Source organism: Schistocerca piceifrons, chromosome 1, assembly GCF_021461385.2.
Source record: "Schistocerca piceifrons isolate TAMUIC-IGC-003096 chromosome 1, iqSchPice1.1, whole genome shotgun sequence".
Classification (NCBI taxonomy): domain Eukaryota; kingdom Metazoa; phylum Arthropoda; class Insecta; order Orthoptera; family Acrididae; genus Schistocerca; species Schistocerca piceifrons.
This window is the reverse complement of record NC_060138.1, coordinates 113,354,143-113,371,352: the sequence shown is the minus strand read 5'-3', so window position 1 is coordinate 113,371,352 and position 17,210 is coordinate 113,354,143. Positions and strand designations below refer to the sequence as shown.

General features: G+C 44.2%; 1 protein-coding gene and 1 non-coding gene across 2 annotated transcripts in view; both read left to right on the top strand.

Moving 5' to 3' along the window:
* LOC124789966 (rhotekin-like) overlaps nucleotides 1–17,210 on the top strand; it is a 1,049,079-nt gene that overhangs the window by 261,603 nt on the left and 770,266 nt on the right. The gene's annotated exons all lie outside the window — the stretch shown is intronic.
* On the top strand, nucleotides 10,056–10,130 carry Trnap-cgg. The gene has a single exon. It is a non-coding gene; the product is annotated as a tRNA-Pro (tRNA).

The window sequence follows — 17,210 nt, the reverse complement described above, 5'->3', positions numbered from 1 at the left end:
AGACACTCAAAATGCAGGTCTGTGATTGTTGCAACTGTTGTACGGGCAGTGTGGGGCCTTGCATTGTCATGTTGAAAAAGGACACCTGCTGACAGCAATCCACGTCGCTTTGATTTGATTGCAGGCCGTAGATGATTTTTTAGGAGATCTGTCTATGATACACTGGTGACAGTGGTCCCTCTAGGCACGTAATGCTCCAAAAGACACCTTTTTCGTCCAGAAAGAGAGTCAGCATATTCTTCTCTGCTGATGGTTCTGTTCGAAACTTCTTTGGTTTTGGTGATGAGAAATGGCGCCATGCCTTGCTCGCTCCCATCGGTTCCGGTTGGTGAAAGTCAATCCAGGTTTCGTCCCCAGTAACGATTCTTGCAAGGAAGCCATCACCTCCTCGTTCAAAGCGCCGAAGAAGTTCTTCACAAGCATCAACACGTCGTTCTCTCATTTCAGGAGTCAGCTGCCGTGGCACCCATCTTGCAGACACTTTGTGAAACTGGAGCACATCATGCACAATGTGGTGTGCTGACCCATGACTATTCTGTAATCATGCTGCAATGTCATTCAGTGTCACTCGGCGGTTTTCCTTCACTGTGGCTTGAACTGCTGCAATGTTCTGTCGAGTCACAACTCGTTGTGCCTGACCTGGACGAGGAGCATCTCCCACTGAAGTCATAACCATTTGCAAACTTCCTACTCCATTCGTAGACTTGCTGCTGTGACAAACATGCATCACCGTACTGAACCTTCATTCGTCGATGAATTTCTACAGGTTTCACACCTTCACTACGCAAAAACCGAATAACAGAACGCTGTTCTTTCCTGGTGCAAGTCGCAAGTGGGGCGGCCATCTTTATACTGATACTGCGACGGTATGTGTTCATCTGCACTATGCTGCCACCTACAGGCCATTCTGCACGCTGTTCGTAGCACGCTTACCAACTTACAGGATAACGGCGCGAAATTTCGATTTATTATTACAAATTTAAGGTTTTCATTTGACTCACCCTCGTACATCCATTATGTACGAGTGGCGGTCGAAAAGTTTCTAGCCCGAGATAGTTACCATAATTTCTCGTGCAAACAACAAGACCTACTTATATGGTGACCCTTTGTGGGTATGCAAGACAAATTTCGCGGCTCCAGCTTCGCTAGTTTTGCCGCTAGGATGCCTTGTATACCGTAGTGTAAACAAAATGGCGATTATCGAGAGAATCCAGAACCGTGCTGTGACTGAATATTTTCATTTGAAGGGAATGACGCCCAAGACAATTGAGGAGGACATGCGGAATACACTTAAGGACAGTGCTCCGCCTTATGCAACAGTGAAAAACTGGGTGTCCGACGAGTGTGGAAGATGCGCCAAGGAGCGGAAGGCTTGTCGCCGTTACCACTGATGAAACAATGACTGCAATTCACTATACGATTTTGTAGGACCGTCGAACAACGTTGCAGCATGTTGAAACCACATTTGGAATCTCCCATGGGCGTGCCCTTGAGATTGTTGTGGATAGTTTGGGAATGCAGGAAGTTTGATCTCGGTGGGTCCCGAAAGACTTGGATGGCAGATGAGAGACGGGAGCATGTGCAGTGTTGTGTAGAAATCGTCCGCCAATTTGCAGCCGATGCAGACTTATTTCTTGCAGGGTATGTGACAATGGACGAAACGTGTGTTCGCCATTTTGATCCTGAGGCAAAACAAGAATCATATATGAAGATGATATCTGTTCCCGACTGAACAAATATCATTGATGACCGTGCAGCTTCTCTAGAATGAAATGATAATTAAATCGACACCCTAGCTGCAAACAGGCGTTGATATACATCATTCTAGAGAAGCTGCACCGTCATCAATGGTATCTCTTCTTTCGGGAGCGGATACTACCTTCATACATAGTTAAAATGTGGCTACCCGGCCACTGACCCTTTTGTGCGAAGGCACGCGCTATGCCCCAACTAGTACGGGACTTGGTAGATTAATCTGCCACGAGTAATGAGTGTGATGGGCAAACATCTATTACGTGCACTACGAATGTAGTGGTGTGGGCGTACTGGGAATGTGGGTCTCACGGGAAGCATGCAAGCCGGATAGTTCCCTGCAGGCGCACTATGCTCTGTGCCCTCGGTGGCGCAGATGGATAGGGCGTCTGCCATATAAGCAGGAGATCTCGGGTTCGAGTCCCGGTCGGGGCACACATTTTCAACATGTCCCCAATGATGTATATCAACGCCTGTTTCCAGCTATGGTGTCGATTTAATCATCATTTCAAAACAACAATCACAGCAATGGAAAAATTCGTCTTCCCCTCCCCCCAAAAAATTCCCGGTGTTTGCATCAGTCGGCAAGGTGATGGCATCGGTCTTCTGGGACACAGAAGGGGAATTATGTTGGATTACTTGCAGAAGAGCGTAACTATCAATACATCTTACTACTGCACCCACTTGCGCCGTTCGAGAGAAGAGTGGCGCGGAAAATTGGCGCGCGGAGTTCTTTTCCATCAGGACAACTCACCGGCGCACAAAGCCATCGCAACATTACAAACTACGGGTTCGAATTGTTACGTCATCCGCCATATTCTCCAGACTTGGCTTCATCAGACTTTTTGCTTCTCCCAAACCTAAAGAAAAACGACCTCAAAGAACGACGATTGACAATGATGATGCAGGGATTGATGGTGTGAACGTTTGGTTGGACTTGAAATCGAAGACCTTTTATTTCAATGGTTTGCTGTATTAGTGTACACGGGTGTTACATTGAAAAATAAATGGGTATTATGAAATTTTTGTCATTCTTAATTTGTTACGCTAGAAACTTCTCGGACCCCCCCCTCCCCCCCCCCCCCAAGTATATTCCCGTACAGGAGTGACATTTGTATTGAAAGTCACTTGCCCGGTGGCGGCGGATAAATACGATATTGCAGTACCTTTGTTGTTAAAGAGTACGATGCAGTATTCCATCGGACATGCACGCATGTCATAGGCCCTCTGCTGTTCCTGGTTTATATAAATAATCTAGGTGATAATCTGAGCTGCCCCCTCAGATTGTCTGCAGATGACGCTGTAATTTACCGTCTAGTAAAATCATCAGACGATCAATTCCAATTACAAAATCATCTAGAGAGAATTTCTGTATGGTGCGCAAAGTGGCAATTGGCACTAAACAAAGAAACGTGTGAGGTCATCCACATGAGTACTAAAACAAATCCGATAAATTTTGGGTATACGATAAATCGCACAAATCTAAGGGCTGTCAGTTCGACTAAATACGTGGACATGCAGATCTCTTCTGAAAAGCATGTTACAAGGCATCCCAGATATGCTCAATAGTGTTCATGTCTGGGGAGTTTGGTGGCCAGCACAAGTGTTTAAACCCAGACGAGTGTTCCTGGAGCCAATCTGTAGCAATTCTGAACGTGTGGGGTGTCGCATTGTCCTGCTGGAATTGCCTAAGTCCTTCGGAATTTACAATGGACATGAATGTATGCAGGTGATCAGATAGGATGCCTGTGTACATGTAACCCATCAGAGTCGTATCTAGACGTAACATATCACTCCACCTGCACACGCCCCACACCATTACAGAACCTCCACCAGCTTGAACAGTCTTCTGCTGACATGCAGGGTCCATGGATTCATGAGATTGTCTCCATCCCCGTACACGTCCATCCGCTCGATACAATTTGAAACGAGTCTTGTCCGACCAGGCAACATGTTAACAGCCATCAACAGTCCAATGTCAGTGTTGATTGGCCCAGGCGAGGCGTAAAGCTTTCTGTCGTACAGTCATCAAGGGCACACGAGTGGGCCTTTGGCTTCGAAAGCCCACATCGATGATGTTTCGTTGAACGGTTCGCAGGGTGACACTTGTTGAAGGCTCAGCATTGAAATCTGCAGCAATTTGCGGAAGGGTTGCGCTTTCTGTCACGTTGAACGATTCTCTTCAGTTCTCGTTGGTCCCGTTCTTGAAACATCTTTCTCCGGCCGCAGCGTTGTCCGAGATTTGAGGTTATCCAGGATTCCTGATATTCACGGTACACTCGTAAAATGGTCGTACAAGAAAATTCCCACTTCATGACTACCTCGGAGTTGCTGTATCCCATCGCTCTTGCGCCGACTATAACACCAAGTTCAAACTCACTTAAATCCTGATAACCTGCCATTGTAGCAGCTGTAACAACTGCGTCAGACACTTGTTGTCTGATATATGCGTTGCCGACCACAGCGCCATACTCTGCCAGTTTACATCTGTCTGTATTTGAATACGCTTGTGTATACCATTTTCTTTGGCGCTCCAGTGTAATACGTACTGGCAAATTAGTAAGAATAAGAAATAATTATTTCTTAACTAGTTTGTTGGACGTACTACTTTATATGTGTCAGCAATTAAAACAAAAACCTTGTACAGCGTTATACATTAAAACGTCCGTATATTTATTTTCTTTACAGTTAGTAAAAGTTGTTTTAATCAGAAGCTTATAAGAGTATTTTGAATATTTTAACAAAAAAAATTACCCGTATATAGAAATAAACTTTAATGATAAAGACATATTTCCTGTTAAATTCGTCGGCCAGGGTGGCCGAGCGGTTCTAGGCGCTACAGCCTGGAACCGCGCGACCGCTACGGTCGCAGGTTCGAATCCTGCCTCGGGCATGGATGTGTGTGATGTCCTTAGGTTAGTTAGGTTTTAGTAGTTCTACGTTCTAGGGCACTGATGACCTCAGAAGTTAAGTCCCATCGTGCTCAGAGCCATTTGAACCATTTGAACCTGTTAAATTGGAAAGAAAGAAAGGAGAGCGGTTTTTCATCACCAGACGGCCCACTTTACTGACCTTCTTGCATAGCCTGAAGCCCATTTTACGCGATGAACGAAAGTGTTCAGGAAAGATTACTGAAGCGCTCCAAGCGTACTAGGCCCGAACTATATCCTCGTACAAGATCTTGTCGCAGCGTGTTTAAATGATAAACGTATACACAGCTTACCACTACTAGCAAAGTCGTGATTTCACCTTAGCGTCTCATTACTTGTCTCATTACTTGTTTAAGAAATTCACAAAGATTCAAAGACTTCCGTGAAAATATTTACGAAAAGCGCTCTATACAGACTTGCTCAGAAAGGTCCTTGCGATAACGAAACGACCATAAACAGAAACAAAACCCAACATACGGTAAGTCCACCAGACTCAGCACCCAGCAGAGACGTGACCACGGCAGACAGCTACTAGACCACTAGTGCCGAATTTTAGAACTGGCCCTATTCCTTTATCCCTAGAATTATCGCTAACGCGATCATAATAGTGAGCTCGTTCACACTATAGATGGCCACCATTCACGCAGATGATTGTCAGTCGATTTTGATTGTCAGTCGATTACGAGTTCGTTCATAACGCACAGGCGGTGGCGGCTCGTGAGTGTACATTCTGGGTGTTCAGAAATTTTTAGATTCAGTAAATGTCAGAGTGTGAAATCAATAGCGTTTGTTGTATAGCAGTTATGCTTACGAACAAGTTTATACAACTACATCCACTGCCAACAATAATAACAACAGTAATAATAATAATAATAATATGGATTGGGTTATTTGGGGTGGGGGGGGGGGCGGGGGAGAGAGAGAGGAGACAAAACTGCGAGGTCATCGGTCTCATCGGATTAGGGAAGGATGGGGAAGGAAGTCGGCCGTGCTCTTTCGAAGGCCTGAGGCGATTTAGGGAAATCAAGGAAAAACTAAATCTGGATGGCCGGACGCGGGATTGAACCGTCGTCCTCCCGAATGCTAGTCCAGTGTGCTAACCACTGCGTAGAAAGAATTATTTTTTCTTTTTTTTTTTTTTTGAAATTTTGTTTTTGTACATAACCGAGTAAACGTTGGGGCAATAACAAAATAATGTGGAAGCTTTCGCAACTCTCCATTTCGCATTTTTGTCTAAGTGGGAGTTTTCCATCTGTTCCGTTTCTTCAGACAAATGTACAAGGTCCCTAACAGATGTATTACTTCACGAATTTACTCCGGGCTGAAAATCAGGTATTCTTACGCTACACCCACACAACTAATTGTGCTGATAGTACACTTCCTTGTTAATTGTTCGGTTGTAGTCACGCTTATTTGATTTCATCACTCTCACTCAAAAGATCTGTTGTCGCTCCCAGAACGATATTTTCACTCCACAGCGGAGTGTGTGCTGATATGAAACCTCCTGGCAGATCACAGCTGTGTGCTGCACCGACACTCGAACTCTGGAGCTTTCGCAAGCAAGTGCTCTACCGGCTGAACTATCCAAGCACGACTCACAACCCGTCCTCACAGCTTTACTTTTCCGTTAATATTTAAAACAGATTATCATTTTTCGTGTTTACACTGCACACGAAAGCTGATTCCTGCACAGTAAACAACCAACTCCAAACACAAAGAACCAAGTGTGGAAATATTGTCACTTGATTAGAATACAAATGAGGCACTGAAATCCAGAAGGGTCTAGAGCACACCGCCGTCGATCCCACATTTAAGTGAGTATCAGAGAAACCAGTGATACAGCTTTTCGCGAATTTTCATGTATACAGTGTGGGCCTACAGCTCAGAAAAACCAGACTCACCATAGGATCAACAGATTTCAGAAGTATGAATAAATACTACAGTCTCGCAATCGACGGTGATGTGCTTTAGACCCTTATGATTCTCGGCACCCCAAATGGATTACTGTATGATGGAATTCATAACTTAACCCACAAAATAGATTTACTGTCAGTGCAACTTTTAAACATATACTGACGTCCGATCAGATTTTGCTGTAGTGCATGGGAGTGAATTGGAGTATCTGAGGAGTGTGCTATCGAATGGGGATGAAAGTCTGCCGCAGTGTGCTACCTGGTGGCACTAACATAAACTTCAAGGGTTAGCTGTGCACATCGTGAACCGTGCACGCTATGTATCAAATCCGTTTGGATTTGGCCATAAGGCAATTACGTCACGCGAGTTGCGCATGCGCAAAAGCTCCATAAAACTTGCACAAATGAAGGTGTGCTCGTGACCCTGATGCCAGGTTTCACTGAGTCTAGAGGAGCTGTACTGCGCTAGATTTAAGTGCCGTATGTTTCAGACTGCAGCATCTTATTATATTTAACAGCAGTCAAAGAAAAATAACCAATAATTCCGGAAGGTGCCGAAAGTTAGGGTGTTCAAGTGCTCTTGTGCTCTTACACAGTAGCCGCCACTGCGCACAGGACGCTAACTTCCTTGATGGCAGCGGGGGTCTCTTATGCCAGGACCGAATCAGCATGGCGGATCAGCGACTGTTGCTCTTGTACGCCAGCCATCCTGAGTGTCGTTTTGAGACGGTTTTCCACGGTCATTTTAACGCTGGGCTGTTTCCTAATCTTCGCGTCAGGAACACAAACTTAAAATACGGACCACAGTTTATAGGATTAACAGAGAGATAGATGGCCCACACGGCGTCCCCTCCCTTTGAGTTACTGACCCTCCCTTTGACTTGCTGATGACTGCGACGATGGGAAGCGCTTGAGGCCACAGACATACATAAATTTTGCACATCACGAGAATTGACGGAGTCCAGACGACGGAATAAGCGAGAGGCAATTCACCTTATTGTCTCCTATCTTAGTCTGCCTATTAGAGACAGTGGCATCATCTCGCGGCGTTAAGCTCCAGTTGAACGACACCGCAGGTGAGTATCGTGCTGCACGTGCGAGCTAGCCAGTTTCCACACGAAGTATTTATTAGTGTGAGTACCAGTTGAGTTAAAAGGCAGGTGCGGTGCGCAGCTGCGGAGCGGGTATCCTTCGGGCGTTCATTCGTCTTGCAATATGGCCTCTGTTGTACTTCTGCCGTGCGTGTATGTTGATTTCTGTCACACAACTAACACACCAGTGTTGAAATCTCTGCGACTTCCTGCACCCCTCTCCCCTTCACCCCACTGGTGCCCATCACATCTTTGTGCTTACTTTAGCACAATTATGATGTACATATTTCATTGTTTTCTCGCAGCCTTTGTTAGCTACGTGCCTTACAATAATGGCAAATGAGTGTGAATGCTTAATCCTTTGAGAGAACCAGTTTTTTCTTCCTGGAACCACAATTTTATTAATTTCGTTTTCACGTGCCGATGGCTTTAGCATGAAACCACTCATGCTGCTACTAGAGAGAGACGTCTTGTGGTACACTGAGATACTTTTGTGAATGTATTACATTGTAGTAGTCATTTACATCGTTCAAAGCAACAGTGAGTGCGGAGATTGTTCTGTAACATTGCATGAGATTGTGAGCACCGTTTTTTTTTTTATAGTTGCCTTATTGAGGAGATAATTGACAGTGAAGTAAGTATATCTGAAGTTACTGTATCATAAATTCGAGTTGTACTTCTGCTTTTACGTGTAGTTTCGAAATAAAACCACTGGGGCAGTTGTAGTTTTGATACAAAACTTATTAGCCGGCCGCTGTGGTCGAGTGGTTCTAGGCGCTTCAGTCCGGAACCGCGCTGCTGCTACGGTCGCAGATTCCAATCCCGCCTCGGGCGTGGATGTGTGTGATGTCCTTAGGTAGTTCTAAGTCTATGGGATTGATGACCTCACATGTTAAGTCCCATAGTGCTCAGAGCCATTTGAACAAAACTTATTGCATTTTAGACCCATTTTTGCTTGAGGCATTATCAGTTCATGGAATTTTCGAGATTCTGGATTGTGTCTAGGAAAAATGAGCGGTTATCAGCGAGGAAAAAAGAATTTACTTTCAAATATATCATATATGATGGCTGGTTGAAATCTAGTGGTTGCAAACTGAAACCACATCCTTAAGACAATTGATTGTTTACTTTTTGGCAAGGTCTTCGGGTATTTGTTGCCTATTACGATAATAAAAGTTAATTTTGTGAAATATTTTAAAATCTTATTCCACAGTGAAACCACTCCCTTAAACAATTGATTTTTTTTACTTTTAGCCAAATTCTTCTTGTAGTCTTTGCTTACAATAAGAGTAACGTCTAACACCGAGAAAATTTTGAAATTATATATATATATATATATATATATATATATATATATATATATATATATAATTTTAACAAATAATTAATTACCACACGAAACCTTATATATACTATATATAAAACGTTTCGTGTGGTAATTAATTATTTGTTAATCAGGTATGTCTGGAACTTTTCTGTCGGCCCAAAAGTCCCAGTCATTCCTGATTGACAAATAATTAATTACCACACGAAACTGTAAGTTATAAATGATAAATTCTGTTGCCGAAAGTAGGGATATGCTACGACATGATTTCCTCGTTTTTTAATTGCGCTGTATGCCACATTAATTTAGAATCCAGTGTAGCTAATGACCCGTGTTCTAAAGAGACACCACGAGAAAGGATACGAAAGCGATTAGATAATTCAGAAGGTTGTGAGACATGGTTACAGCCTGTCCCATATCTTATTCAATCTGTACTTCACGACAGGAGTAACTAAACCAAAGAGTAATCTGGGAAATTAATAAACGTCCATGGAGAAATATTAACAATTTTAATGTATGACGATCAGATTGTAATTACGCCAGAGATGCTAAAGGGATTGGGAGATCTATTAAAAGGAATGGGTATTGTCTTGCAAAGAGGTGATTTTAAGATGAATTAAAGTAAAAGAAAGATTATGAAATGGTGCTGAGAGAACAGATTGGCAAATGAGATAATTAATGTATTTAACGAGTTTTGCTAATTGGGGAGCAGAATAACTGACAATGGAAGACATAGAAAATAAAATTCAGATTTTTCTGAAACAATATAAATATTGCCCGCAAAAGGCACAGATCCCGAGTTCGAGTCTCGGTCCAGCACACAGTTTTAATCTGCCAGGAAGTTTCATATCAGCGCACACCCGCTGCAGGGTGAAAATTTCATTCTGGAAACATCCCCTAGGCTGTGGCTAATCCATGTCTCCGCAATATCTTTTCTTCCAGGAGTGCTAGTTCTGCAAGATTCCCAGAAGATCTTCTGTGAAGTTGCAAATTAGGAGACGAGATACTGGCAGAAGTAAAGCTGTGAGGACGGGGCGTGAGTCGTGCTTGGGTAGCTCAGTTGGTAGAGCACTTGCCCGCGGAAGGCAAAGGTCCCGAGTTCGAGTCTCGGTCCGGAACACAGTTTTAATCTGCTGGGAAGTTTCAAGATAAATATTATATTGACATCTAACCTGTTTATTCCCCAATAGTCATGCTGTGTTCAAAGACGGCAGAACCCCTGTTCACGTCGCTCGCGTCGTCCAGTACTGGTTTTGTGGACACGAGGACGAATTATCGCATCTTCCCTGGCCACAGCAGTCACCATATCTCAGTATTATTGCGACTTTGTGGTCTACTTTGGAGAGAAGGGTGTGTGACCGCTATCCACCTCCACCAGCGGTATCTGAACTTGCTATTATTTTGCGGGAATAATTATATGAGATACCCCTGAAAACAATAAAAGACTGGTACTCGTATATATCCATTTCTAGGGAACTGGAAGGTGCTTTGAATGCCAGCAACTTTGGTACAGTGTATTAGGCATGAAAATGTGTTATGTTTATGGTGATAATAGGATGAAGATGATGATGATGATGATGATGATGATGATGATTGATGTTTGGTTTGTGGGGCGCTCAACTATGCGGTCATCAGCGCCGGTACAAAGTCCCAATTTTTACACAGTTCAGTTTTTACACAATCCAATCTAGCCACTGTCACGAATGATGAGGACAACACAAATACCCAGTCACCGGGCAGAGAAGTTCCCCAACCCGGCCGGGAATCGAAGTCGGGACCCCGCGATCCAGAGGCAGCAACGTTAGCCACAATAAAAGACTGGTACTCGTATATATCCATTTTTTAAGGAACTGGAAGGTGCTTTGAATGCCAGCAACTTTGGTACAGTGTATTAGGCATGAAAATGTGTTATGTCTATGGTGACAATATGATGAAGATGATGATGATTTGCTTTTGTGTTTGGTGTTTCCATATTTTTGTCCACCCCATCTATATGTCATTCACATACTCTGACGGCCAACAGGTACATTTATGTAATTGTAAGCGTTATGCATAGGATAGACTAAACCAATAATTCCAGTCCCAATTCTTTAAATAAATCGAACTGCCTTATACAAAACAGCTTGAAACATGTGGGTAATTTGACCTCTGTTTTAACAAAAGAAAATTTTTCACGCATCTCAGTATCTTCTGAACTATGTGTCGTACAGTGATATACAGTAATCAGCCAAAACGTGATCTCTGCCCACCGCGACGTTGGAACCGGTGGTGGTGCAGCGGGCACGTCACGCAGTAACAGAAGTATGTAAGTGGAGCAGACACGGACGGGACATCACCCTAAGGAAGATATGGGCTGCAAATGGGGAAATCCATTGATATAAGCGACTTTGACAAAGGCAGGTTACTATTACGCAAAGCCTTCGAACGAGTATCTCGAAAACAGCGAAGCTGGTCGAATGTTCACGTGCTACTGCCGTAAGCATCTACATAAAGACGTACAAGAACAGTGAAACTACCACTAGGAGCTAAATTGTTGGACGTCCACGACTCTTCACAGAACGTGGGCTTCGGAGGTTTGTCGGCTCTGTAAAGTAGAATAAATGGTGGTCTGTGGCATCTCTGCTGAAGCAGCACAAGGATGGTGCACGCACAAGTGCTTCAGAGCACACCGTTCGTCGTACATTGTTGAACATGGAGCTCCTCAGAAGACCACCCCAAGGTGTTCACATGTTGACCCAGACATGGAAATGAAATGGAAATGAGCGTTTGGCGTCATTGGCCGCCTTGGTGCACCTGCGCGCCGGATGGGGATGAAATGATGATGAAGACAACACAACACCCAGTCCCTGAGCGGAGAAAATCTCCGACCCAGCCGGGAATCGAACCCGGGCCCGTAGGACGGCAATCCGTCACGCTGACCACTCAGCTGTCGGGGCGGACACCCACACACATGGTCAGTTACGATTGGAGTGAGCAGAGGACCATCGGGTATTGACCGTCGATCAGTGGCTCTTCGGGTGAATCAAATTTTTACGACACTAGTTCGATTGTCGTCTCCACAAACGCCGTCGTAGAGATCAACGGCGGCTCGAAACGTCCAGTGCACCACGTGGTGGGAGCAATATTACGCTATGGGAGACAATCCTGCGCTTGCATGGGGCTTGTGGTAGTAATCGAACACACGCTGACAGCTGCAAACCACCTCCATGCCTTCATGCTTGATGTCTTCCCCGACGGCGATGTCATTTTTCAGCGGAGTAATTCTCCGTGTCTCGTAGCCAGTGGTTTGAGGAGCATAATGGTGAACTCACGTTGATGTCAGCGACCAAATCGGCCTGATATAAATCCTACGGGACCCACTGGGTCGCTATCAGGAGTCACTACTGCGTACACAAAAATCAGCAACTCGTTACTTACGGGAATTATAAGACTTGTGCTTAGACATCTGATGTCACATATCTCCACAGACCCGCGAAGAAACTGTCGGGTCCCCGATACACAGAGTCAGTTATGTATTTCGTTCCAAAGTCGGACACACAAGCTATGAAGCAGGTGGTCATAACTTTTTGGCTCGTCGGTGTATGATACGTTCAGTGGTGTAAGTGGAAAGTGTCTGCAAAAAATATGTCGAATAGAGTTAGTGGTAAAGAAGTAATAAAATAAAAGACCTAGCCTGATGATGAAACATTACTGCATGAGCAGCGGAAATGTAGAAAGCGATAAGCTTTTTCCGATTCATTATGTTATTTTTGGGAGCGGGGGTGGGGGGGGGGGGGGGTGAAGGGCGGATGTCAGTGACAAAGATTAAAAAAAAAGTTTGAAGCTATGTGTAAAGTATGTTGGAAGTCGCTAAGTGCTGTCATTCTCAAATACTGGACGAATATAGTCTGAGTATTTTGCGCGCCGTCGGTTATGCTGGCTCAAGCCATCTACATAGCTTCTAGCTTCAATCCTTGACTTGTTCTGTTAATCCTTTAACGTAAGATTACACCATTTAATGAGTATATTCACAGCATTTAAATTTTTTAAATCCTGTCAATTATTGGATGAAATACTGGAAATTAAATATTTGTTGCCCTTGGTATCTGTTAGCTAGGCAACCTTCAATTGGAATCTGGTGACCGGTTCAGCCGTTATTCGAGCTATAGATAACTGAATGAGCCATCGGGGGCTGAAGCTGTGACGAATTACGAGGGTCAGTCAAAAAGTAATGCCTCCAATTTTTTTTCTACGTTTAATTGTCAGGAAATTTAAATGCAATTACATAGGTTGAAAACCACAACATTGAGGATCATTTTGTCATTTTTCAATGTAATCTCCGCCCATCTCTACAGTTTTGGTCCATCTTTGAACAAGGGCATGTATCCCAGCACGGTAAAAATCACAGCTCTGCTTCCTAAGCCATTGACGCACGGATGTTTTGACGGCCTCCTCATCTTCAAAATGAATCCCACGATGTGCTTCTTTTACTGGCCCGAACAGATGGAAGTCTGATGGTGCCAGGTCAGGGCTGTATGGGGGATGAGGCAGAACTTCCCATCCAATTTTGACAATCTCGTCAGAGGTGTGACGACTGGTGCGTGGTCTTGCATTGTCATGCAAAAGAAGAACATCTGCCATTGATTTTGTTGGGCGAACTCGCTGAAGACGTTCTTTAAGTTTGTTGAGGGTTGTGACGTATTGAACAGAATTTATTGTGCATCCCTGCTCCAAAAAATCAACCAGAATGAAACCCTCTGTATCCCAGAAAACTGTTGCCATAACTTTCCCTGCCGATCGCACAGTTTTGAATTTTTTCTTCCTCGGCGAGCTTGTGTGACGCCACTCCATTGACTGCCTCTTTGATTCGGGTTCAAAAAAATGCACCCATGTTTCGTCCCCGGTCACAATTTTTTTCAGAAACTCATCTCCCTCCAAACGGAAGCGCTGCAAGTGTTGGGAGGCTATTGTTTTCCTTGCCTCTTTATTCTGATCGGTTAACATTCTTGGAACCCACCGTGCACAAACTTTTGAGTACGCCAATTGTTTAATAATCGTGATCACACTGCCTTTACTAAGAGAAATAATGCGACACACTTCATCTGCAGTCACCCGACGGTCACCACGAATGATGTCATCAACTTGCTGAATGTTGTGTGGAGTCACTGCACTCACCGGCCTGCCGCTCCGCTTTTCGTCAGTCAACGGTGTTTGCCCTTCAGCTTCCTTACAACGACGAACCCATCGTCTAACAGTGCTGACATCCACTGTCACAACACCATACACCTTCTTCAGTCTTTCATGAATGCGTATGGGCGTTTCAAATTCTGCATTCAAGAATTCAATCACACAACGCTGTCTCAAACGAACATCGATGTCGGCCATCTTACAAACTTCTGCTGTGCTGCCACCTGTTGACACAGAAAGTTACTACTGCAGTGGATTGCAGAAGAAGGTTTGAGGAATGGCGCCAAATTCAAATTTTTCACTAAACTTAATTTCTTTAAGTAAAAAAAATAGGGGGGCATTACTTTTTGACCGACCCTCGTAATTTCGTGTCCACGTCGGTAGCCGCGCGGTCAGCGCGGCAAATTGCTAATAGAAGGCTCCTGGGTTCAATTCCTGTCGGGTCGGACATTTTCTCCGCTCGGGGACGGGGTGTTGTGTCGTCTTCACGTTCGTACCGTCATAATTGACAGTTCCACAATTGGGATGACTGTGTGGGCACACCCCGAAAGCCAGTAAATTAAGAAGAAGAAAAAATAACTACTTTCGAGGATAATTCCCTGTGGGTTTAATAATATCTTCGGTTGTGTAAAGATACGTTTTAGAAGCGCTATCAGGAATTTCCGTACCAGCCTCTACCGTTACTCTGCATCCGATTGCAGACGACGGCTGTGATCATGTACGTCAGACGCGCAGAAAACGGTGTGCTTCGCTGGTGGCGACCAGCGAGGCTGCGCCCTAGTAATCGCGAAGATGATCGGTCGCTATCCAGTGTCCAGTGTAGCGTGAAATGTATTCACGGGGGGCGGGGAATCCTACCCGCCGCGCACCGCTTCACAGCGCATTCCCAAGGCCGCACCGCTACCCGCTTCCAGCTACCAAAGGTACTCGTTGTGTATCCATCTGAGATCAACGACTAGAGTACCTGGTTTCAGAGACCACGACTATTATGTAAGAGGCTGTAGTCTCAAGACTACTTCCGATGTAAATAAAAAAGTAAACTATAGTTGCAGAATTCCTGAAATACGAGACGAATTTGGCTCTGCTGATGACATTGCACGATCTACCTTGATTGTAGGCAAACGTCCACAGCGAATGGAAGAAATTAAGTCGGTAATTTTGACATCAGGTGTCAAAATGAATTACAATACAACTAAAGATTACACAGAGTCAACCAAAATTCGAGGACTCTGGCGCCACCACGCTATCTACCAACAATACAAAAATATTTCTGACAAAATTTCCTTCACGATACTGAAGCTGTGCTTGACGGACATCCGAAATGTGAAATGATCTGGGTGAAGGTCATTGTTAAAGCAGGCTCAGATGGTAATTGGATGTCTCTATAGGCCCCCTGGCTCAGCAGCTGTTGTGGCTGAGCACCTGAAGGATAACTTGGAAAATATTTCGAGTAGATTCCCCCACCATGTTATAGTTCTGGGTGGAGATTTTAATTTGCCGGATGTAGACTGGGAGACTCAAACGTTCATAACGGGTGGCAGGGACAAAGAATCCAGTGAAATTTTTTTAAGTGCTTTATCTGAAAACTACCTTGAGCAGTTAAACAGAGAACCGACTCGTGGCGATAACACATTAGACCTTCTGGTGACAAACAGACCCGAACTATTTGAAACAGTTAACGCAGAACAGGGAGTCAATTCATAAAGCGGTTACGGCATCGATGGTTTCAGCCGTAAATGAAATATTAAAAAAGGTAGGAAGATTTTTCTGTTTAGCACAAGTGACAAAAAGCAGATTACAGAGTACTTGACGGCTCAACACAAAAGTTTTGCCTCAAATACAGATAGTGTTGAGGATCAGTGGACAAAGTTCAAAACCATCGTACAATATGCGTTAGATGAGTATATGCCAAGAAGGATCGTAAGAGATGGAAAAGAGCCACCGTGGTACAACAACCGAGTTAGAAAACTGCTGTGGAAGCAAACATAAACATAGCCAAAGCCTTGCAGACAAACAAAAATTACGCGAAGCGAAATATAGTGTAAGGAGGGCTATGTGAGAGGCGTTCAATGAATTCGAAAGTAATGTTCTATGTACTGACTTAGCAGAAAATCCTAAGAAATTTTGGTCTTATGTCAAAGCGGTAGGTGGATCAAAACAAAATGTCCAGACACTCTGTGACCAAAATGGTACTGAAACAGAGGATGACAGACTAAAGACCGAAATACTAAATGTCTTTTTCCAAAGCTCTTTCACAGACGAAGACTGCACTATAGTTCCTTCTCTAGATTGTCGTACAGATGATAAAATGGTAGATATCGAAATAGACGACAGAGGGATAGAGAAACAATTAAAATCGCTGAAAAGAGGAAAGGCCGCTGGACCTGATGGGATACCAGTTCGATTTTACACAGAGTACGCGAAGGAACTTGCCCCCTCCCCCCCTCTCCCCTTCTTGCAGCGGTGTACCGTACGTCACTAGAAGAGCGTAGCGTTCCAAAGGATTGGAAAAGGGCACAGGTCAACCCCGTTTTCAAGAAGGGACGTCGAACAGATGTGCAGAACTATAGACCTATATCTCTAACGTCGATCAGTTGTAGAATTTTGGAACACATATTATGTTCGAGTATAATGACTTTTCTGGAGACTAGAAATCTACTGTGTAGGAATCGGCATGGGTTTCGAAAAAGACGATCGTGTGAAACCCAGCTCGCGCTATTCGTCCACGAGACTCAGAGGGCCATAGACACGGGTTCCCAGGTAGATGCCGTGTTTCTTGACTTCCGCAAGGCGTTCGATACAGTTCCCCACAGTCGTTTAATGAACAAAGTAAGAGCATATGGACTATCAGACCAATTTTGTAATTGGATTGAAGAGTTCCTAGATAACAGAACGCAGCATGTCATTCTCAATGGAGAGAAGTCTTCCGAAGTAAGAGTGATTTTAGGTGTGCCGCAGGGGAGTGTCATAGGACCGTTGCTATTCACCATATACATAAATGACCTTGTGAATGACATCGGAAGTTCACTAAGGG